Consider the following 25454-nt stretch of genomic DNA (forward strand, 5'->3'; position numbering starts at 1 on the left):
TATTTAATAAAAAAAAACTAGAACCATTTTTTTCTTAATTAAATTTTTTAATTATATTTTTTTTTTAATTGTCATATAAGTTAATAAAATTTTTATCACATTTTATATTTAAAAATATTTTATTTAATTTTTTTTTTTTTTTAATATTTAAAATTTAAAGCTTTATTTATATTTTATTTTTAAAAATTATATTTTTTTATTATTTTAAAATATTTCAATTTATTATAACTGTACATATATATGTATACGCGATTAATTAATTTTAATTTTAATTATTTTTTTTTCTCATTTTATTAAATATATTCGAGATTTATAAAAAAATATATACTCGTATATATATATATTTTATATAAAAAATTGCAACAACATCATCAACAACAATATTTATAACAACGATAATAATAATAATAACAATAATATTATTATTAATTAATTTATTTTTAATTTATAATATTAATTTTAATAGTATGTATATAGAAAATTAATAAGAATTTAATTGAATAATTAAAAAAAAAAAACATAGGTGCCAACATTATTTGTAAATGCAAAATTATTTGTCTTTTTATATTCTAATAAAATTAATTTAATTAATTTTAAATTGTATATAAACGCGAGTAAAATATAGAAATAGAAAATTTTTCTTAAGAATATTAATTAGTTATGAATTTTTTTTATTTAAAACATGAATTAAACACAGTATTTAGGGGTTGCCAACATTATTAAAACCAGACATTTTTTATTTTCTCAATAATGAAATTCGTGTATATAGAACGGAACAAATAGAAAATTAGATTTTGATTTTTATTATTGTTTTTATTATATTATTATTTATTTTTTCTGTATAATATATTCAGAAATTTGAATATTTTGTATAATTAATATTTAAAATAGTTTTCAAAAAATATTTTTGTAATTAATAATTTTTTTGGTTTTGTAATTTTAAGAATAACAATTTTTAAATCTTTTAAATCTTTTTATTTCATTTTGTTTATTTATTATTTTTTTTTCACTTTTATAATTTATTAAATAATTTTTTTAATTTTTTTTTTTTATTTAATGTTATGGGTGTATGGCATATCATTTATCTTTATAAATTTTATTTTTATTTTTATAAAAATGTTTTAATGGTTTTCGATTCGGTTGGATTATTATTAATTTTTAATTTGCTCTACTTATTTTTATTTGTATATGTATATATATATATATACATGTAAAATTTCGATTCCCTATTTAAAAATTGTAAAATAATTCATAATTAATTTTATAATTTTTTTTTTTCATTTATTAATAATAATATTAATTTTATATTTGATTTTAAGTTATTTGAAATAAATTAACAACAACGAAAAAAAAAACTAAATAACTTTTTTTATTTTATTTTTATTTTTTTTTTTGTAATATATTAAGAATATTTAATGCGCTCGATTCTATTACACTCTAGATGCCCTTTTTCAGTTTTTCATAATATCAAAAATTTTTGAATAAATTACGTACAACTGCAAAAATATAATTGTTTTACATATATATATATATATATATACATATATATATACATATACATATATACATATGTGCATATGTACAATTATTTTTATTATATATTTTTCATTTATTTCTTTTTTTTTGTGTCTATATTTTATTATTTTATTAAATATTAATAAATGAATTGCATATAATTGTTGTGTATATATATATATACGTATTTATGTGTGTGCATAATATATCATATGCATATATGAAATATTACAATAAATACTATATACATTAATTATTATTAAATGATTCTTCTTCTTCATTTGATCTTTTGCATGGATTATTCTTAAATGCAATATAAAAATACATTATATGTATATGTTAAATGGAAAGTGTTGCCATAATACTATAAAATTTGAAATTAAAAATGAGAATTTTTAGTGATATAATAAAATTTATCTATAAATGTTATACAATGTGTCGAATTTAGTGATATAGTATATACATGAAATTAAAATTAAAATTTAATTAAAAATTAAATTTGGCTTAATAAATAAATTTATAACCTATAAAATATTCTTTTGTAATTGAATTTTGGTTTTTTTTTTAATATAATTTACATAACGTTCCTATTTCTTAACAACAATCATTGAGTATTCGTGTTTATTATTCTTTAATTTTATTTCGAGTCTCATTCGGCTTTTCCGAATATTGTAATTTGCTTGTATGTACTTAAGTACTTAAGTAATTTTCTTTTAATTTAGCATTTGCTGTCATAAACTTTTAAATGAAATGACAGCAATGTTTGTTTTAATGCAGCTAAAAACAGCTTTAAATATATTATATTTGAGCAATTTTTGGGTAATTACTAATATTATATCAGTACTAATATTATATTAGTACTCGTATTAATTGTATTTCATTTAAAAGCAAATAAGTAGACAGAAATTTCCAGTGGACAGAAAAATATTTGTCATCAAATAAGAGGTAAATTAATAAATTTGCCATTAATGCCCTGTCTAATAAAATACTTATATTTGGTAAATACGAGTATGACATTGATTAGATGAATTGAAATCGTTATAATTGAAAATAATCGTTAATACAATATTATTTAATTTCATATACTATTGTTGTTTTATGATTAACTTCATAATACCACATTTATATTTTAACATCAATTACAATTGAATACATACTTGTAGAGTTAAATTTTCAATTAAATAATATATCTTAAAAAGATTAAACTAAATTCTTAACCGAATTTTCTAATTATCTAATTTATATACTAATATAAATTTTACACTACTCTAATTACAGTTTTTATATTAAAAATTCCTAATACATGGCAACACTTTTATTATATTTAAATTAAAAGAAATAATTTGCGTTTATTATTTTATATTGCTATTTATTTTTCTGTTTTTCTTTTTTCAATATTTTTATAACAAGGAAAAAGGTATGGTGATTTTTAGCGTGTAACAATAAAAATAATTAAAGAAAACGAATTTTACAAATATAGAATCATAAATTAGCAAAATATAAATTTGGCAGATCAAAAATTACTTGTACTGTAAAAGATGAGAAATTATAAGGAAAATAAAATAAGAAAAAAAAAAGAAAATTATTTAGAATTATAGAAAAATTTAAATAAAATTTTCTTAAACAGACAGAGTAATCCTATGGGGTACTAATGCAAAAAAAACGTAGAATTAGTTTAGATGAGTGTATATATAATTATATAATATATTGGCAATATCGTTTAATCGCATACCAAAAAAATTTTGATCAATGCATTTGATTTTTGATGAAATTAATTTTATTTCTATTAAATATATCCAAAATTTTCAAATTTTTCTTCAGTAATTTTCGGAATAGCAAAATTTTGCATCATTACGTTCATTCATTATTAACATGCGTCATACAATAATCATATTGATTTATGCAACGTTTCAGCAATCTAGCATCCATGTGATCATATATACATATATATATATATGAAATTTCGGTATATAGAGACCATAGCAAAGTTTTATAAAAGTTCCAAATATCAAAGCAAATTTTATTGGGATCAATAATGTTCTCGGCGGAAAACTACTTTTTTTATGGTAATAAAGCTGTCACGTACTATTTTTTTTTTTTCATGAATAATAAAATTATAACAATAATTTTGTGATGGTTCGTTAATTTTTTGCGTGTATATATAAAAAAAAAAAAACAAAAGAAAGCACAAAATTTTTCATATAGAAATGACACTAAAAGTTATTTAGCAATAAAAATCTTGACGACATAATAAAATTTTTATTTCGAAAAATAACTAAAAAAAAAAAATGTTCTAAATAAAAACAAAAAGTCTCATTTACAAGTTCAATAAAAGATGAGCGAACTACTTAGTTAATAAATTTTTTTTTTTTTAATGTCAGACATTATTTTATATAAGAATATGTTAAGAAATTTTTTTTTTTTTGTCTAATATCAGAGATCAAAAGAAATTGAAATAGTTCGTTGATAATTGTGCGCAAGTATAACAATCTAAAGATTTCGAATTGTCGTTCCTTATCTTGTCAACTTGATTTGAATAGAAAATTAAAAATCAGTCAAAAAGCAATCCCAACCAAATGGACTCTATTTCAAAGAGTATGCTTTATTCATAATTCTAATTTATATTTATAATAATTATAACTTTTCCTTGTCTAACGTTACGGTAAACAACTATTTCCTTGTAAGTTAAATGCGGCGGTTTACATATTGTATAGATTTTTAATTTTCATAGATTTTAAATATTTTTGGAGAAATTTTTTTCATTTGCATATTCACGAAATTTTAATAAAATTTCTTACTATTTGAATACCATATATCAATTAAGATTGATTTAAGGGCCTCATATAGTCACTCAAAAATCTCTCCATGTAAACAACCAACAAAAAGCAATGGTTAAAAGAATTCAGAAGAACATCTTAAAATTATAACTATAAGTCAGAATTTCATTTTGAGGATATCATTTTTTCGACAAGAAATTATGCATATGTGAAACATGTAAACCAAAAATTTCACATAATAATTAGTACCATAAAAATTTCAGTTTTTAAAACAATTTACAAGGTTATAAACGAAAAATCAATTTATTTAAATTTTTATTATCGTACAAATATGTATAATAAGTTATGTGTAATTCTTTTTTTTTTATTTTAATAATTTTGAACTATTTTTGGAATACATTTTCATACAATATAACACTATCATATATAGACATCTATAAGTTTATGTATATATACAGCATAGTGCATATTGTACATTGTATACTTAATTAGCAGAAGAGAGTTGTGCATATTATACAAAAATCACTTATCTTTTCTTTTATATTTTTGTTTATAAATACAAAAGCTAATCATGATTCAAATACAAATAAAATATACAGTTATATAGCTAATATTTATGTACAATTCTTAAATATACATATATTGAAAACTATAATATATACAAAAATAAAAAATTTTATACATGTTCCTAATTTAAATAACAAAATAATTTTTATTGCACATAAAAAAAAAATCAAAATATTCTTTAGCATTAAATCTTTGCAGTGAACTGCTTCGACAAACAAAAAAAAAAAACAAACATTTTTTTTTTGGTATGGTAATGATGCATTTTTAAAGGATTTTCTTTACTTCTATTAACATATTAGTCATATACACATCCATTTATCATGAAGTCATATAATTATGAAAATTATGCATATACTTATTCGCGATTAAAGGGTGTTTTTCAAATTCTGGACAGAAATTGAAATTGTCTAAAAGTATAATAAAATTTTATTCAAAAATTTTTTTAATAGATGACGCTAAGATTTTAAAATTATTTCGAACATAAGTATAGCAATGGTGGCACGTTTCTTATCGAAGCGCATTTTATTGTTGTCAAATATCATTTAAAGAGTTTGCGATACAAAATTTGTTAGCAGTTCAGAAAGTGGCCCTAATCAATTGTGACGATTTTACGGAGGCATAAAAGGCATTAATTCGAACTAAATTCGAATAATATGATAGGGCAGTTTAAATATAACTCCATTCAATTGCCAGAATACATTCATCCGTTAGTGTCAAAAGTGAACTCACAATTTGACATTTGGGTTTAGTTCTTAATTTTTTTTTTAAGAAAAAAAGAAGACACCCTTTATATAAATGATTCAAATTTTAAAATATGCTAGAAACTTTTTTTTTAAAAAAAAAAAATACAAATATAAAATATTTTGTTGCTGAATGCTGATGATACGATGATTTTTCAAAGTTTAATTTTAAAACGAAAAAAAAAAATTGTTTTTGGTTCCCCATTATAAATTGTTATACAGTACTGATCAATATAAAGTGGACAATATTCTGATATATACATACATCTAAAACTCAAGCGAAGTTATAAGAAATTTTATTATAAAACTAAACCCGCAGTTTTCCGCATTCAGAAAAAAATTGGGTTTCGTCAAAAAAAATCTATTGGAAGAAAACGTTATAAAGTTGATTACGTAAGTAAAAGCAATTCCAATTTAAAAAAAAAAAAACATGTTTATATTTCTAGGCACTCTTTCATAAGATTTAACTCTTTCATAAGATGATGTTTCGACTTTGAAAGCTTCAGTTTTTATCGAACCTGATCTTCAGAAATTTGACGAAAAATTTGAGTGTTTGACGAAATCAACCATAGTACTGTAATAATATTTCTTGCAATATTAGGGTGGGGAGAGGCAAAGAACTACTTAAATGTTCACATACATCTATCGTGGCTTTTCGTCCATTTTAAAAATATCATAAAATGACATTCACAAATTGATTTCTTCTAATAAATTGTACTTCTATGTGTAAATTTGAAATAAATGCAAAATGAAGCATTAATAAATGAAGCTTATAGTAATGAAAGCATACTTCCTTTTCTTGTTGCTTCATTTAAAAAATTTCAATGTAAAATAATTTTAGGAATTTAAAATTTAATATAAATACATACAAATATACAAAAGTATTTACATACATGTACATACAAAATAATTTTACTATGAGCAGATTTCATGATGAAGGTTATTATATTTCTTTTATACAAGAATTTTAGATTTTAAATAGCTTTATATTTTGATACATGAATAAAATTACATGTTCATAAAAGTTTACAAAAAGTATTCTGGCATTTCATTACTAAGCCATATACATAAGCCTTTTTTGCTAGAAAAACGACAAATACAAAAGGTTTAAATTTATAAGGAAATCTTCAAAAATAAATTTGTTCAATTCTACAAGCCCAACTAATTTAATATTGTTTGCTCAATATCCCCGTTTTTACTACAAATACTTAGCTATAGACTCCTCAAAAAAAACTCCCAAAAATTTTAATTGCTTAATAAATGTTCCAAAAGGAATACCAAGGAATATAGCAACTTTTGTTTTAAGTGTCCATCATGACCGAAAAATAAGTTTCATATATGAGCTAAAAAATACTTCTGATGATTTATTTAAAAAAAATAACATAGATCACAAAGAGTTTCGAATAGTTTGACATTTGGCTGTATAACATTTAACTTGTTATACATTTAGAATGTTATTTAAAGTTAAATAGAACAGAAATACAACTAAACTTAATACAAAATATTTATTGCCATTTTTGCAAGATATTCGTTTGAAAATTTTTAAAAACTATTGATTAATTTCTCTTTAATAATACTAATTTCACTATTGTCTATAAAAATTACTTTTATGTTAACCAAGTCGTAATAATTTTAATGTTATACCATATATATAACACATTTTTTTAATAATTAATTGATAATTTCTTAATGAAAACCAAAAATTTTTAATTATATTAAACAAGAATTTCCTCTTGTTTCATAATAAGAATGTTTACAAATCTATTATTGTTCTAACAAATGTACTGTAACTCGTTATTTTAACAAGATTTCTTTGATCTAAAATAAATTAGTTTTTGAATAAGAAAACATAAATTTACTTAAAATATTTAACAAAAAGTTCCCAATGATTCATTTTCGAACTAATTATATCTACTTATATCGAAGACTACACCACAATATATATACATATACTACAAAATACATGATAAAATCTTTGAAACAAAAAAAAAATATAAAATAAATTAAAAAACATTAAAAAAATGTAAAAAAAAAAACAGCCTGACGTCAAATTTTTCAATTTTTTTAATGAAAATAAAAAAAAAGAAAGCGAAAATCAAATTAATTATTGTGGGTAATTATAAAATTTATATTTTAATCTATCGATTAGTTTTACATATGTTTATATGTACAAACCGACGCACATAACATAATAAAAAAAAAGTATTCTCGAATAGTGGCAATTATCAATATTAATTAAAAATAGAAAAAATTATTATCGTATAGAAACCGGAAAGAAACGTATGTGACAAATTAGAATTTAGCAAAATTTTTACACCATATTTTCAATCATAAAATTAATTAAATAATTTGCTCTGCAGAACAGATTCCAAAAAAAATAAAAAATAATAAATCATTTCAGCATAGCGAATTTTTAATGATCCATAAAGAAAATATTTTGAAATTAATTTGCATAACAAAAATATTGATCTGGTTATTTTACAATATATAAAATTATTCATAATACAAAAGTTTTCACAATATTTTTAGAATATTCTTTCAAATAGCAACATTTGCAGATTTTCTGAAAATTGAAACTGATATATTACAAGCAAAAACATTGTAGCTAAGCTGACACTAAACTCTATTTGGCAAAAATTCAAAGAGCTTATCCACTATAATTATACAAAAACGTTTTTGCAATCCTTAGAAAAACAGCTTCAAGTATAGAACGCTCGAAAATTAACAGAAAGTGAAATATATTGCCGAAATCGCTTTTTAAATCAAAAATTTCAAAACTATTGCTTTCATTAAATTCCGGAAACAGTTTACGTCCAAAACCTATTTACATATATAAAATATAATAAAATTAAGCAATAAATCGGAAAAGAAACTAAAAAAACTTTCACTTTTTTTCGTAAATATGGGCACAATAATTGAGTCATGCTTCATTTATCTTAATCACAATATAATTAAAAAAAAAACTAAATTCTTTCATTTATTGCAAATATGAAAATCAAATATAAGTACTTATATAAAAATGACCTACATATTTAACAAAATAAATAACATTAAATACGTAAATTTATTAATTCAAATTTTAAAAAAATAAATTGAGGGAAACTTTTATATTAATAATTTAATTTTATATATTAACAACATTATGTACTTAAAATTTACATATGTATATAAACACAAATGTCTATATAGTCTAGTCTTTAGAAATGACACGCGTCGTAATAACATAAAAATAAAACACTCTCAGCTGTCTTTTAGATTTAGTGCCTTGAAACACATACAATACGAAACTAATAAATTACATTAACGTATACTACATGTATATACGAGTACATATAAAAATAGGTGTATATTTCGGTGTACAATGCGTACTGTATATTATGCATTTCTTTACACCTAGGAAATACCAAAATGAATAGAAAATTTTAATAGTTTTCCGTTTGCAAAAAATTTATAATTGAAAAAATATAAAAAAGATTAGCAAAAAATAATTTTGCGATTTATATTGCGGAGCCCAATCTAAAATAATTCCTAGACGCATTTTATATTATTTTATATATGCAAAAAAAAACCCTTAGAACTTAATTAAATTCTATTGAAATTTAAAAAAAATATAATAATTTATTTGGATAAAATCCAAAAAAATATTGTACAAACATTAGAACAAAAGAATAAAATTTAAAATTCTTGGGATTTATAAATTTTTTTTACCATAATGAAAATTAAAATCCAATGCACCATTTTGTGAAACATATACAAAATTTTAAACAAATAAAAATTTAATTTTTTAAAAATTAAATTAACTAAAATTTAAATTAATGTATAGAATAAGAATAGCAAATATAGTACATACAAAAATATTGAAAATAAAATTCAAAGAATCAAATGAATTATGGTAGAAGGGTCACTTAATTTATACCTTAGTATTAAAGAGCGGAAATTATTGAGTAAAACTATTAAATTAATTCGAATTTATTTAAAATACATGATTTTAAAATATTTATGATCTTGACTAGGTGATTTCAAAAGCCCTTATTTAAATATCGAAGCTTAAAATTATTAAGAATCTTCATTTCATTTTTACAAGCAACTATCAGGCCTCAATACAACTCTATAAATATTTGCATTAAAAATCTATTCAAAAAACTTCAATTCAAAAAAACACCCAGTTAATTTTTTTAAATAGCGAACTGATGGTTCAGAAATAAAAACCTATTCCCTATTATAAATTTTTTTTTTCATTTTTTTTTGCAATGTATGCTCTTTACTACTAATAATTAATTTTTTTGGCTATAATTTTATTTAACGCATATATTTGTTCATATTTATGGTGTACAAGTACACACACACAAAAAAAAAAAAACAAAATAAACAAATGAAAAAATAGATCTATTTTAGAAAAATAATGAAAAGAAAAATTCTATAAAATCAAATTATATTCAAGGGACAGATAATTATAATAATATTCAGTACAGTGTGATTCAATTTTCATATTTTTGAAATAAATTGGTATATTTGCTTTTTTGTCTTGATACCTCTGAATCGGCATGCAATCGAAATGATCTGATAGACCTTTATAAGTATTTGGGCAAATTCTTTAAAAATTTTCATCTTTGAATGCAGTAAGCTCTGGAAAATATCCCAGGAAATTGTCATCTCTGGACAAAAGTCATAATGACTATTGTCATATTTATTTCAAAATTTTTGTAAGTTTCTCATTAAAAAATTTCAATGTTAAAATGGACTCAGAGAATAACAGAACTTAAACTTGTTATCATATGTCGACCTATTCAAAATTTAATTAAATAAAAAATTTTTAAGAAAATTAACTAATATTCGAATTTATTTGAAAATATTGAAATTTGCTGACTTGACTTTATATAATTTAGTGTTAATTTTTAATTATAACAGAAATGAAAATTGTAATTTTTAATTTTCATTTTAGACTTAAACATTATTAAAATACGCCCCTGTATTTCAATTAATTATTAAAGAGAATAAGAAAAAAGAAAATATCTACATAAATTTAACAGAACAACAGAAATAAAAAATAAAATTAATTTACAGCTGCTGCTCATCATATATGCATTTTATATTTTTTCATCACTTTTCCACAATAATGATAATCAATAATTATATTAATTATAATAATGATAAAATTATTATATTAAAAAAAAATGATATTGATAATCAATGTTATTGACCAATTATGCATTGAAAAATAAAATACAGAAAAATCTGTTCTAAATTTTTGAATTCTATTTCATTATTATTATTTTTATTCAAATGATAAAATGAATACATAAGAATTAATGAAATTACATTCATATTTTATTCTAATAATTAAATTACATTATAAATTATGGTATTTTTTTTTCTTTTCAAAAAAAAAAAAAGTGTGGTATGCAATACCCATAGCCAAAATATTTTCAATAAATAAAAACAATTATAGAACATTAAAATATTTCCTTCATATTGTAATTTTGAAATAAATATGATCTATTTAAAGATTTTTAGCATAAAAACGCAAATTGTATAAATTAGAAATTAAATTTGAAATAACTAACGAAGTACATAGATTGTAGAAAACTGAAATGATGAAACTATTTTAGGATTTACGGGAAAATTACAACGATATGGCTATACTAACAGTGCAAAGACAACGGATACCAGCGACACTAAAGAATCATATCCAACTAAATGCGAATATCTAAATGCTACCTAATTTGCATTTAATATACATATATAAGTTGAAATACTATTATAAATATATATTCTGGCAATAACATTTTGAATCTTAACAACCCTACAATCTAACTATAACATTCATTTTCAATGAAAATTAAAATTTAATAAAAACAACTTTTAACATTATAATACCCAACCAAACCACTCACTAGTCACTTACGAGTATATATGTATAAGTACTTATAAATTTAATTTAAATTTAATATTGAAAAATTTTTCATTTATTCAAAATTGTTATATTCATTTCAGAATCTGATGAGAATATTTAATGAGAACAAAAAGGAAAATGATATTAAACAAAAAACAAGAACTAAAATAAATAATAATTTTTTGCAACATCAAAAACAATAAATAATCAATTCATTTTTTCCACCCCCGTTTTTATTTTCTCGACAATTTTCTCATTTTCTGATTTTCATTACTTTTTTTTCTCTCTTGCCCCTCTTCAATTACACTTTTACATTACATTTTACACACAATTTTTTACCCCCTTTTTATTCTCTTACTTCTAAAAATTTGAAAGTATGGAAAGTAAAATTACTTATATAGTTTAAAAAAAAGTAGTGTTGAAAAGGTAGGAGATGAAGGAGGGGGGTGTTCCCGCAAAACTTCGATTTAATGCATTTTTTTTTGCTTTCTTTTTTTTATAAATGGCAAACAAATTGCATTAAAAATTAAATTAAAATTATACTTTTCGAAAGCAAGAGAGAGTATTGGAAAAAAAAATTAAAAGCAAAATGAAAAACGAAATGGGGGCAGAAGAGCAGAAAAAGAAAGAAATAAAGAAAGGAGATAAAAATCCTATTAAAAATTAACTAAAATATTATAATAAAAACAATAAAATACCGTGGAAGAAATCTAATGAAGTTCATCTTTTCCAATTCTTACTTTTCTTTTACGAGTACGTTCTTATATACCTATATACATATAAGGTATATATACAAATTCATATATAAATACGAAATGCAGTTAAGTTGAAGAAAATTAAATAAATTTTCTTTTTTATTATAACATCTATAATACAACGTTTAAGTGTTCATGACCGTCAGGACATAAAATTTATTTTAATATTTTCCGAGACTTGAAATGAAAATTAATATGGGAAAAAAAACATTTTGTAAATAAATGCGATAAAATGAATAAGAAAATAAAATTCAAGAATAGAATTGTATTCGACTATATTATATGTATATATATACATTTTATTATAGTTATATAGGTAAATTGAATTATTTGTCACTTTTAATATAAAATAGTTACATATAACAAGAATACGAGCTTTGTTTACATTCGACAGTGTTCAGTGAAGTAACAATTATTATAAAAATGAGAACAATTTCCATTTCACATTACATTTTTTGTAAACTCAAACAGAGAAAGTAAAACTTTGTTTAGATTTAATTTAATAAGATTTGTTATATAATTGAGAGCATTATTGTGATAACTGGTATCTCCAGTCACATTAAACATGAATAATTAATTGTAAAATTTGGAAAATTCAATTACAGTTGTCGAAGCTATTTTATACGGCCAAAATTTAAAAAGTAAAATAGACGTATATTGCAACTTCACAACTACTGTAACTGATTCGAACTGCACAACAAATTTCCAGTATCAAAGTAAATGTATCGAGAAGGACTCTATATGAATGTCACCGTGCTTACTCTAAAAAAAATTTATTATCGCTTGTATTTGCTTCATATTTTAATCTTCACTAAATTTTATTGTAAAGCCACTACACTACATACACGTACTTATGTACATATACTTAAAGGAAATCATAATTTGAGAATATTATTTTTATTTTAGAAAATTTCGTCCTTTAGTAATAAATCCTTAAATTTCATCGTGCCGTAATAAAATAAATTTTCCTTTTTTTTTTTTTTTGTATTTTTATGATTATTATTATGATGATTAGAAACTATAAAAAGGAATTATCAAATTTTTATTTGTTAGTTTTAATGTTGAGAATTTTTTTTTTTTGTTTTTTCCTTTTGCTTATTTAATATTTATATACCTGATCGTAACACAGATCCCAAATATTAATAATTGATTGAATCTTTATTATTGTTTCTTATTTAATTGAAATTGATTATATGCATTTATGTATATAATTATAGAATGGACACATGCATATTACATATATGAAAAATGAAACAATTGTGCCATAAAAATGATAGTAGCTTCATTTTTATTGCAATTCAGAGAAAAAAAAAGACAATTTCGTGAATTTTGTAAAATATGACTTAATCTTTAAGATGAAAAAAATTTATGTGATTATTTGCGAGATCTACGAAATTAGTTCAAATCACTAGAATTCTATTTAGAATTTAATAGAATGATAAGAGAATTTAGATTTAATTGAATGAATAAAGAATTAAAATTAATTCAATTGATTTTTCACTATTGCGGTAAAGTATTTTCCTCAAACGTTAAAACTAAGCGACTTTTATCTTCTACTGCCAAATAGCACAGAGAAATATCCAGTCTTAAATTTCCTCTCAAAATTCAAGAAATCATCATACAATTTCTAAAAACTTTAAAAATTTTCGATAATAGTAAAGAAATAACGGTGAATGTCTTATAATTTAACTGACCCATTTAGAGATCTAGTTTAGCGATTATGTAAATTTTTTTTTTCTATTTTATTTTCCCTATGCAATAAGAGGACATAATAAAAATAACTTCTGAAACTATATATGTATTAAATTTATTTGGAATGGTTTTATAAATATTCTCAGAAGTTGTTGCTTTATCACATATATATATATGTATATATATATGTTGGAAATTAAAATAGTATTGATATATCAACCTAAATCTTGTTAATCAACTTGAATAAATGATTTTGTATTGATATTAAATGTATACATACATATGAAAATTGATAAAGTAATTTTATATTTTGATTACAATTTAAATTGATGAATTTTTTTCAATTTTTTTCTTATAAACTTATAAATTAATTTCAACAAAGAATAAAATAAATTTGTTTCAAATATAGAATTATTAAAAACAAATATAGAATTTCATATACAACATGTTATATAAGAAACTTAAAATATAATATACTAGCTATTATGGTTTCAATTATATTTTGAGGCAACTAGAACATAATATATGCAAATAATAAATTTTAAATAACTCATATGTATACACGTATGTATGTGTTCAATAAATATTATATATATATTATTGAAATTTATTTGATTCCAATCCAAATATTAAATAACAAAATTTCCCATATAGAAAATCTATATATTAAAAATAATATAAAAGAATATTTTCATATGTGATTTTTGAACGTGTACATAAGAAATAACGCAAAAAAAAATATGAAATAAAAATTCACTTCATATTCACCATTTAATTCTTATAATACCTACAAAATATACGACTATGGTAGAAAATGAAAAAGCAATAAACATTTTTTTTTTCAACTTAATACCATTAATGATTTAAATCGCATTAGAATACATAAATAGCATGTAAAAATGTACTATTCTGTATTCATATAACATAAATGTTGCATAAACAATATTGAGAAACAAAAATTATTATGATATTGTAAAATAAAAAAACACAAAGAATATTTTACGATTTAATCATCATAATTGATGCAAAATTATGTACTGATAAAGAACTTAAGTATAGAGAAAACAATAATAAAGATGAAGAATTTTTCATAGTGAAAATATTATGGAAATAGTTGAATAATACGCATCTTTTGTTACATATCATAAATAAACTGTTTTATATTCATAGTAATAAATGTAAAAGTGTATACATAATTCTAGTAAATTCAATACTGGTAAACAGAACAGTGTTAATGTAATCAATTTAAATTAACCCTATGAATAACAATTATAGTTAAATTCTCACATATATTATAAATCAATTCTAAGTAGTTTAACAGAATTTCAAGTTGAATAAATGTAAAATACACAGTCATTACCGTAGCTTCTTAAAAAATAATGTCAAAATAATTAAGATTTCGGGATTGTGCTTCGTTCTTTTTCAATTTACAATTTAAATATTTTCATTTAGGATTGCAACTAAAAAATTGTCAAAATTATGAAATAATAAATTTTAGTATAGCAGAGAATATTATTTTCGATTATATTTTAATAGTAGAGAAATTTTATTCATACGTAAAGCAACAGCATACGTAAAGCAGCATACTTATTACATAATGAAAATTTAACAACATAAAAAAGAAAAATTATTTATTTTAAAAAGAATTTCCTTCAACTTTTCATCATATAAAATATATGATTGAAAATTAAAAAAATTTATTTCGTAGACACGGTACAACTTTCTCTATATTTTAACTGAAATTTTCTATATCAAAGTACATAATTTATAAAAAAAAAATATCATCACAGAAATCAATCAAATATGTTAGATCAATTGTAATTCATATATATACATGTGTTTTCCAATATAATCTTAAAAACTCTTATGTAATAAGCGAAGATATATAAGACATTTAAATAGAATTTAAATTTATATTTTCCTCATTACATTATAATATTAATAATACTATATATATACACGAATCACATGTAAAGGAACGATTCGTGCAAGGAAAATAAAATTTCAAAAACGGAAAAAATTGAAAAAAAAAAATGAAAATTTTAAATTTTCTTTAGAATTATACCACATTTATTATTCAATTTACAAACGTATGTGATAATATGGTATATATGAAAAATAAATTGAAATTTTTTATATTTTTCTTTTTTATAATAATTAGTGATTGAAAACGTGATTTAATAAATTGAAAAATAATATTATAAGAATTTATTAATAAATTTAAAATAAATATTTTATATATTGTAAGTGTATGTAATAGAATAATAATAAAAATCTCATCATATAATAAATATTTAAAGGTGACGTGGAAAATACCTGAATTAATAACATTATTTTTTAAAATTTAGTAATTGAGAGAACTATATTGTAACTGTATAAATGTACGATTATTTTGTGAAAACAAAATTATTAATTGAATAAAAACAACCACCTACCAAAGTACTGATTAAAAAGTCTACATTAACATCTGAATTAACCCCAAAAATTAATATCAACCTTTATTAAAATGAATTATCAAACTATAAAGTTATTAAATTCAGTACATTTTATTACACTTACATTCATTACATTTTTTCATATCCTTACGAAAACTTAAAATTTCAAATTGAGACATATGAGATTCAAAAATTAATGATTTTAAATAATTTATAAAATTATCTGAACATTGTAAATGTACGATTTAATTTACAAATTGAAACAAACCCAAATTATTTAAATATTAAATCTATTTAAATAAAATAAAGACTTATTTAATAATAATTAGCCTTAAAATATTTTATTTACTTGTTGCTATAATTACTACACAAATTCACTATTAACTAATTTCGAGAAAAAATTAATTATAAAATGAAGTGTCTGTAAACGTAGGAATTAACAATAAAATGAATAAAATTAAAACACTCAATTAATTAAAATTAATTACGAAAATTAAATCACAATTAACAGTATCCTTACTATTCTATTATTTAATAGTAACCTTACTTACTAAATTTATAAAAACAATTCCCTTATTAACTTAAAAATTTCTTTAACAATTCAAATGAAAGAAAATATTTTTTTACTATATTCTTTATTTCCATAAAATTAATTGCATACATTTAGGCAAACATAAAATAAATTTTCTCAATCTTATCTGTATAATATAATTTTCTATAATAAGGTAAACTATAACGAAATCTTAATTTCAAAAACGCATAACGAAAAAATAATAAAAAATTAAAAAATTTTAAAATATTTTTACAAAATTTAAAAAAAAAATTTTTCTTGAATACGAATTTCTAATTCCAAATATTAAATATTCAATTAGGAGAAAAATAAAAATTTAAGAAAAATATTTATGAAAAGAAATCATTTGTATTAAAATAAATTATATGAAAAACGTCCCTTATGAATAATTAAAATTCCAATTATAATATTCGACTCAATTAATTATAGTTTGGTTTATAAAACTTGCATAAGTTTATGAAGAAAATACTTTAAAAACAAAAATTATACACATTACAACAACTGTAATATTTCTGTATCAGAAATTTTAAGAAATTTTTCAATATTTTTTTTTAAATTCTTATTTAATTAAATTGAAATAATTTCATTTATTTCAATTGGGTATATATAAATTCATACATATATGTATGTATACGTATATGCATAATTGAAAAAAAAACTTGGTAAAAAGTTTTAATACTACAAGGATTTTCGTAAGTTTTCCAATATTTTAATTTTATTTAATATTTTAATATTAAAGCAATCATACATAAATAATATAAAATAAATTTTTTAATTGCATTTAACTTAAATACAGATTTTTTTTTTAATTATTATTAAAATTTTCTAAATTGGGGAAATAAAGTATTTATTACGTAACTGAAAACCACATGAAATTTTCTTATATCATTTTAATTAAATTTAGTTCTTTATAATTATGTAGGTGTTGAAAATTTTAGTCACAGTGCAATTATTACAACTATATGAAAATATTTCAATAATTGGAAAATAATTAAATTTATAAATTTTGTTTATTTTTTCTACAATATCGTATAATTTTAAAATTAAATATTTTAACAAACTTTTAAATGAAATTTCTTGAGATCACTATTAAATTTTTAAAAAGTAATCACATTTCAATTTAAAATTCCAATATTATTCAAAGTTATAGAGAAATAATTATTTTTAATAATTTTAATATGAAACTTTATCTTTAATAATCAAAATGTTATATGAAAAATTTTAAAGAAAACAATGTTTGAAGGGAAAATATATCTTGTATTACAATATATAAGTAATCCAAATTGAATATAAAATTTTGCTTTCTCGTTACTGTCCTCACTAAATTTTCTTAATTAAATGAAGATTTTAAATTTAAAGTTTTAAAATAAAATTTTCTGAACTAAGTCCTCAAATTTTCGAATAATACTGAAATAATTGATTAAGCAACATAAAATTTTTGAATACACTGCAATATTAAGTTAACAATGAAATTTTGCTCTGCTTACTTTAGAATCGAACACCCAGACCAAACTGTACAAAATCAATCAAATTTGTAATGAAATTAATAACTACTAAATTTGAGTAAAGGATTTTTTGCTACAAAAGTCAATTATATTTAATTATGATAAGTTTTATAATGCGACAAAATTAACAGTTTGGGCACATAAAACAAAATTGTATACTCTCATTTTAATGAAAATGTAAAGCTTATGGTATTGTTTTCATTTTGCATTTAATATTTTACCGTATTCATCGTTAGAGAGATACAAAATCTATTCCTCATGAGCATTATAATTTTGCAGTATGTGACACCTAAATGTCTTCAAAATTTCTTCTTTAAATCCCATAAATATTATTAATCCTTTATTCAGTTTAAATAACAATTTTGAATTTATATTATTCGAACAAATAATTCTTTATTTAATTTGTTCAATAAAGCTAAAAAATATGTAGTTACATGAACAAAATCTATATCTACATACATGTATTAAAAGTATACTTTTATACAAATATTAAAATTAATTAATTTTGTCTTTATTTACTTTGTCTTTAGATATGAAAACATACCACAATCTAGCAACACAAAATTAGATTTTTTTTCAACAAAAAATTAAACTAAATTACTTGTATAAAATTTCTTATATTTAATTTAGTAAAAAAAATTACACTTTATTCCAAGAAATAAATAAAAAAAAAAAAAAACAGATTTAACTCAAAATGTTATCAAATCATATTAAGTATTATCTTAACTAACCATATGTGATATATTCTTATAACTTTTCCACTGATTTGAGGGAGAAAAATGTAAGAAACATGAAAATGAAAAAAAAAATAAAACCTCCTTCGTTAATTTACCACACCAAACACTATGATAACTTTTACTTACATAACAGTAAATTATTTTATATATTTACCTCATATATTTTAGAATTTGTAAGTGAATTTTTGAATTAAACCAAAAGAAAGAGGAAAAAAAAAACCTTGTGAATTTAACTAGAACTGAAGTTTCTTGTTAAATATACAATTTATAAATATTAAATTATTTCATGTATATGTACGTATACTGATATAAAAACATCCGTTATACATACACACATACAAACATATTACAAAAATTTCATTCATATATCGGAAAAAAAATTTAAGAAGAATAAAAAAAAGTATTTTACAAGAACGAAAAAGAAAAAATTTAATAAGCAATATTTATGTACATATATATATAGAGATGTATATGTATTTGTATATACGTTGTATACAAATTATAGGAAACAGTATTTAAGGAATCCTTAAAATAAATCCTTAAAATGTACTTGAAATGTACATTTTAATACACATGTTCTCTTATGTAATTTCTGTTTTCATTTTCTTTTTTGTTATTATTTTGTTTTCATAGCTAACAAGAATGGAAAAAGTATAATAAATAAAATTGCATACATATATACACATATATATATATATATATAAAGTACCTGTATATACGCATATATATATAAGGGTTGGTTTGTGTTAAGAGCCCTATTTTTGCTGAATGTTTAAAGTAGATTTCATTTTTTAATTATCTTTAATTTTTTTTTTTTTTGCAGCCGTTCGCAATATTTACAAAATTTTTATATACAAGTAGTATAAAATAAATATAAAATTTACTGATCATAAAAAAATACAAAAAAAAATTGCATAAATTATGGCAATTTTGAAAATTAATACCTGATGTAAATTTAAAAAAAAAAAGTAAGTGTACAAAATATTTTAACAACAAAATACAAGCATTTTTGTTAAAGTTTTTGAGTACTGTACGTAACAATTACTTTTTTTCAAACAGAGAAATTTCAAAAGCAGTATTGTATATAGCAAGCTATATATAGCAAACTATATATCAGGTAAAGGTGGCTGAGATACATGACTCTAAAACAAGAGAATCCAAAATCCTGGCAAATCGTAAAAATAAAAAAATTGTGGTAAAGCTTAGAAAACTTGGAGCAAAACTGTAATAAAGAAGTCGAATTTAATAGCATAATTTAAGTAAAATGTAATCGAATAATTTATTTAAGGTAAAACCAGTAGAGAGACCATGTAAAGGCTTCCTCGAATCGGGGGAAATCTAGTTTATATTACAAAAAATTAAAAGCATAGAATCAAAAAACAAAAAACATTTCGTTTTTGTTATACGCGCACCCACCATTCACTAAAACTGCATGAAATTATAAACGTGTTCCCCTTTTTTGGCTCTTCGTGAATTTTAGAAAACACAAGGAAATTACTTGTATTCTAAACAAAAATAACAAAAAAATATCATTACAAAATACCAAATTACAAATGTAGATCCTGTGTACTGTACTCATAACCATATATATGTATATATGAGTGCATAAATATAGTACACTTTAGAATATAGCAAGCAACTATGTGTGTAATCTTGACTTGAACAAAAAAAATATATTTTATCTTCATGGTTTCTTAATTTTACAATTTTTTTTTTTTATGAGTTATTAGATAAGAAAAAATTGTTTTCCTTTTCTTTTACTTTCATTTTTCTTATTGTATTGATACAAAAGGGACATTCACCCAAGATATCACGGTACCGGGTACGCACATATGGCGCATATACTTATGTACATACAAGTAAAATCCAAGACATTTATAAATTTATACAATGTATTAATGTGATATATATAAATATTGTGTTGTGGCATTTCTTGGAGAGAAAGAAATTTGTTTTTTATATTGAAAATTTAATATTGTAATTATTTTAAATAGTTAATGTACGAGAATAAATTTCAAATTTGTTTTGCAGCTTTCTTTTACACTTCAAAAGTTGAATTCTGCTTTCTCAAGAAAAATTTTTTTAATATTCATTTCTTTAAGGATTTATACAGGATATATAAATTTTTATTAGATTATAAGAAATCATTTTTTTCCTCTTATCTTTTCTTCTATTATTTTCTTCTTATATCTGAAGGAAATAATTTTTATTTATGAATTATAAACGCTTACACTTTATAAATTTTTTATTGAAAATAAAATTTTTAAATTTTTATAATATGGAAGTAAAATATTTGGTTATCGTATATTAAAAATTTTTTTTTAAGTTTTATATATCAAAACATAAATAACCCGAGCGAAAAATAAAATAATTTTTGTAAGTCATAGAGTATTAATCAAAGTTCTAGTAAAAGTAAACGATATACTGCATTTAATGCATTTTATTGCAGCAATGGAATTACTCATCTTTGACAATTTACTCATCAATGACAAAGACATCTTTGATCTTTGAAAATTTTCTTCAACAAAATTGTAGAACCTCTTTAAAACTTTGTATGCCGTTCTCAAGCAATTTTTGAATCATACCATAACAGAACTTTTTGGTGCTCTTTTCACCACGCCGTGTCGAATAAAGTTTGCTCAAGTTCTCGAGATATCTTGTTAAAATATTAGTGGGAAAAAGTTAAAAAACAGGAGACAAAAAGTTCATATACCGCCGAAAACTTTTAAACTTAAATTAGCTTGTAAATGCATACGTATAAAGTTTCTCTACATTAAAACAGACTACATATTATAATCTACAAATTTTCTTTTAATAAAATACATAATATCATAATATAAAATCAATTCGATTAAGAAATTCAGCCACGAATTATTCTGGCAATCAACAATAGCAAATTTCACCAAATCAAATGCGCTATCTAAAATACACTGACAAAAATGACAATTTTTTACCGACATACTTATTAAAATAAAAAAAAATAAAACAAACATAATTCAATTAAATTAATATTCTTCCTGTTAATGAAATTAATAAATTTACTCCAATGTTATTGCAGCTAAAAAAAAAAATTATCGAAATTTAGAAAAATTCCTTACATCATTATAAAACTTTATAAAAGATTTTTCTTTCTCATTATTTATTAACATTATAAAATTGAGAAAAGGAAAATTTCATTTTTTCCATTATCATTTCAATTTTATCAAATCAATCCTTGTTACTCTCTTTCACACATATATGACGTATACTTTTTATTCTTTTCGAAACAGAAACGAATATTCATTTTAAAACTTATAATCTCTGTTAATCATTTCCACCAAAAAAAAAAAAAAAACAAAAAATTTTTGTATTCGTAAAAAGGATTCTTCCTTTTACATTAACTAATTTGAATTTTCAAAAAAAAACAGTGTCATAAAATTATAGAGAATATTAAAAGTTTACTTTGTCTTATTCTGTTCTGTTTATCCTTTGTATTGTTATTATTGTAATTTCTTCAACATTTATAATGTAAAAATCCTCTAAAAGAATTTAATTACTTTTCTGTATACATATGCGTATACTTTCTCAAAGGCAAACAAACATATGTGAACAAAAAAAAAAAAGCAGAAAGAAAAAATTTTTAATCTTTACATAATTTTTTTTTTTAATTTCTTTTCAATCTCTTGTGAATTACAGATACAAGAATACCTACATTATATGACAATATTAAATTTCGAACAAAATTTTGTTCTGAAACGCAATATGATATTAATGTCTGATCAAATAAGAGAATAACATTATACATAAAATATTTGAGTAAATTTAATGTGTTATACTACGAAATGTGGAGCAATAATATTCAGTTCAATAACATATAATTAAATTTTGTAGAATAATTTGAAACTCATAACATCATGTAAAGGTGAAAAAAACCTAAAAGCGTATATAATAAAATTTTAATTTGTATTTGTTTTATTGAAACACTTTGTACTCTAATATAAAAAACATTAGAGAGAGAAAGAGAGCAAAAAAAAAGTAAATACAAAAAAAAAAAACCAATTAAATGTTGTTGAATTTTGCAAATAAATTTCAAAAAATATTTATACAAAATTGTTTACTTTAATTTTCTGACAATATTATACCATATGATGTATACTCATACATATATATGCAAGTATAACTTTATATTGTATATAAAAACCGTCGGTATATCATTGTCATTAGCATCTTTAAATTAAAAATACTTCGTGTTGTTCAAAATGAGCTCATTATTTTAGTAATATTTAAAAATATTTTCAATATGAATTCAAAAATTATAGTTATAAAATATACCTATATACAATATACATATATGAGGTAACTATACATTTATGCGAATATAAACTATGAAGTAAAGATAATAGAAACAAGAAGATGTTAATTTCCATACAAACAGAGCTGAAATATTGAAATCAACTTGTTTTACCAATAAACTTATTTGAAATTCAGTAAAATCGTATTGGACGCCACATTAAATCATATAACAAAAATTTATAAGGACGTCAACGAGCATGTAGTTGATTACATTGAACTGAAATAAAATCCCGATGAATTCATTGAATTGATATTTGCATAATTAGAAAAAGAATGTGAGTAAATTTTAAATAAATAATCAAAATACAATTCTAGAAGTTAAAGAAGCATATCAGCATTGTTGTACTGAATATATTCGTGAAATTTTGGACATAAACAAAACAAAAATACTTAATTAAGTTTTCTCATACCTTCAATAATAAATTTTTCTTTAAACAATAATTTATTTCGACTTAATTTTAATTAATTATTTTATCATAAATTTTATTTTAATTAATGCTCTTACACAATACACTCATATATAAAATTTTTTAAAAATTGTTGTACGCCCAAATGTATGCAATTTTAACATTTTTTTATTGCTTTCGGAAACAATATTTTAATTGATGATTTTTTCAAATTTCCGGCTAAAATATTAAAATAATAATTAATTATAAAACTTTATATATTAATTTTAATTTTAAATTAATTATAAAATATTTCAAATTGAATGAAGGGGAAGTTTTGACAGAAAAAAGGTATATTTAAATATTTTTTTTTTAAAAAAAGTATAAATTTCAAAATATGTATATGTCAAAAACTTTAAAATAATCAATTTATTTTAATATTTCCTGATAATTTTTCTCTCTATTGTTAATAGAATTTATTTATGTATAAATGTAGATTTTATTATTAATAGTTATTAAAAAAAAAATAAAAGGTTTTTTAACCTAAAATTTCATGTTCTTTAAAATTTAAATTAATTTATCACAACTGCCTTCCCCCCCCCCCCCCCACTCCTTCAATTGAATTTCGACTTATGATCAAATTTTTTAATTGATTAAAATAAAAATAATGGTTAAGATTTTAAGATAAATGATGTTGAATTTTTAATAAATCAAAGAGTTTTATAATTTTAAAATTGGAATATTAAAATTTGTTTTTTGCAATTAAATGAGAATTTAATTAAATTCAAAAAGGTAAAAAATTAATATTGAAAAATTAATTGTTTAATTAAATAAAAAATAAATTTCTTCTTCTGAACTTTATGAGTGGATTATAAAAAGTTACCACTACGGTTACAATATTCTTGATCAACGTCGAAGTCTAAACCAACTTAGGCTATTTATGGCTGTCTATTTGACAATTCCATATTCAAATTAACTAACTAAATTCATTAAATTTTTTAATATTAAAATTATTTGATTTAGATAATTAAATACTGTAAAGCTTCAAATATGCTGTAAATATTTACAAATAAGTTGAATTTTGTCTTAGCACCATATTTACTGCGATTTTAAAGTCAAATCACCATATGGTCGATTTTTTGAAACTCGTGAAATCACAAGTATGCTGGCAAAATAAACTCTATACCTATTCCAATTTTTTTTCATAAACCCTATACTTAAATACAAATAACAATATAATAAAAATATTAATGTAATAATAAAGTAATAGTTATTTAGAATTAAATAAATATGATATTGAAAATTTAAGAATTCAATAAAAATTTTCTCAAAAAGAAAAAATACATCAAATAAAAAAAACAAAAAATTCTGTTAAAATAAAATAATTTCACCTCCGTATCAAAGATATCCTGTCACACAAATCATAATCGTCATATCATATTGTAATAATTATAATAGTAAAATTTTTACAATAATAAAATAAAAGTGAATAAATTTATAAGTATATGTGTATATAAAAGTAGATGTATGTATATGTGTATGTATAAGT

General features: G+C 20.8%; 1 protein-coding gene across 4 annotated transcripts in view; it reads right to left on the minus strand.

Annotated features, from left to right (window-relative positions):
• Positions 1-25454, minus strand: part of LOC129613273 (GATA zinc finger domain-containing protein 8-like) — a 157124-nt gene that overhangs the window by 100946 nt on the left and 30724 nt on the right. The gene's annotated exons all lie outside the window — the stretch shown is intronic.

This window comes from Condylostylus longicornis, unplaced genomic scaffold, assembly GCF_029603195.1.
Source record: "Condylostylus longicornis isolate FDR11 unplaced genomic scaffold, ASM2960319v2 ptg000081l, whole genome shotgun sequence".
In the NCBI taxonomy this organism is placed as follows: domain Eukaryota; kingdom Metazoa; phylum Arthropoda; class Insecta; order Diptera; family Dolichopodidae; genus Condylostylus; species Condylostylus longicornis.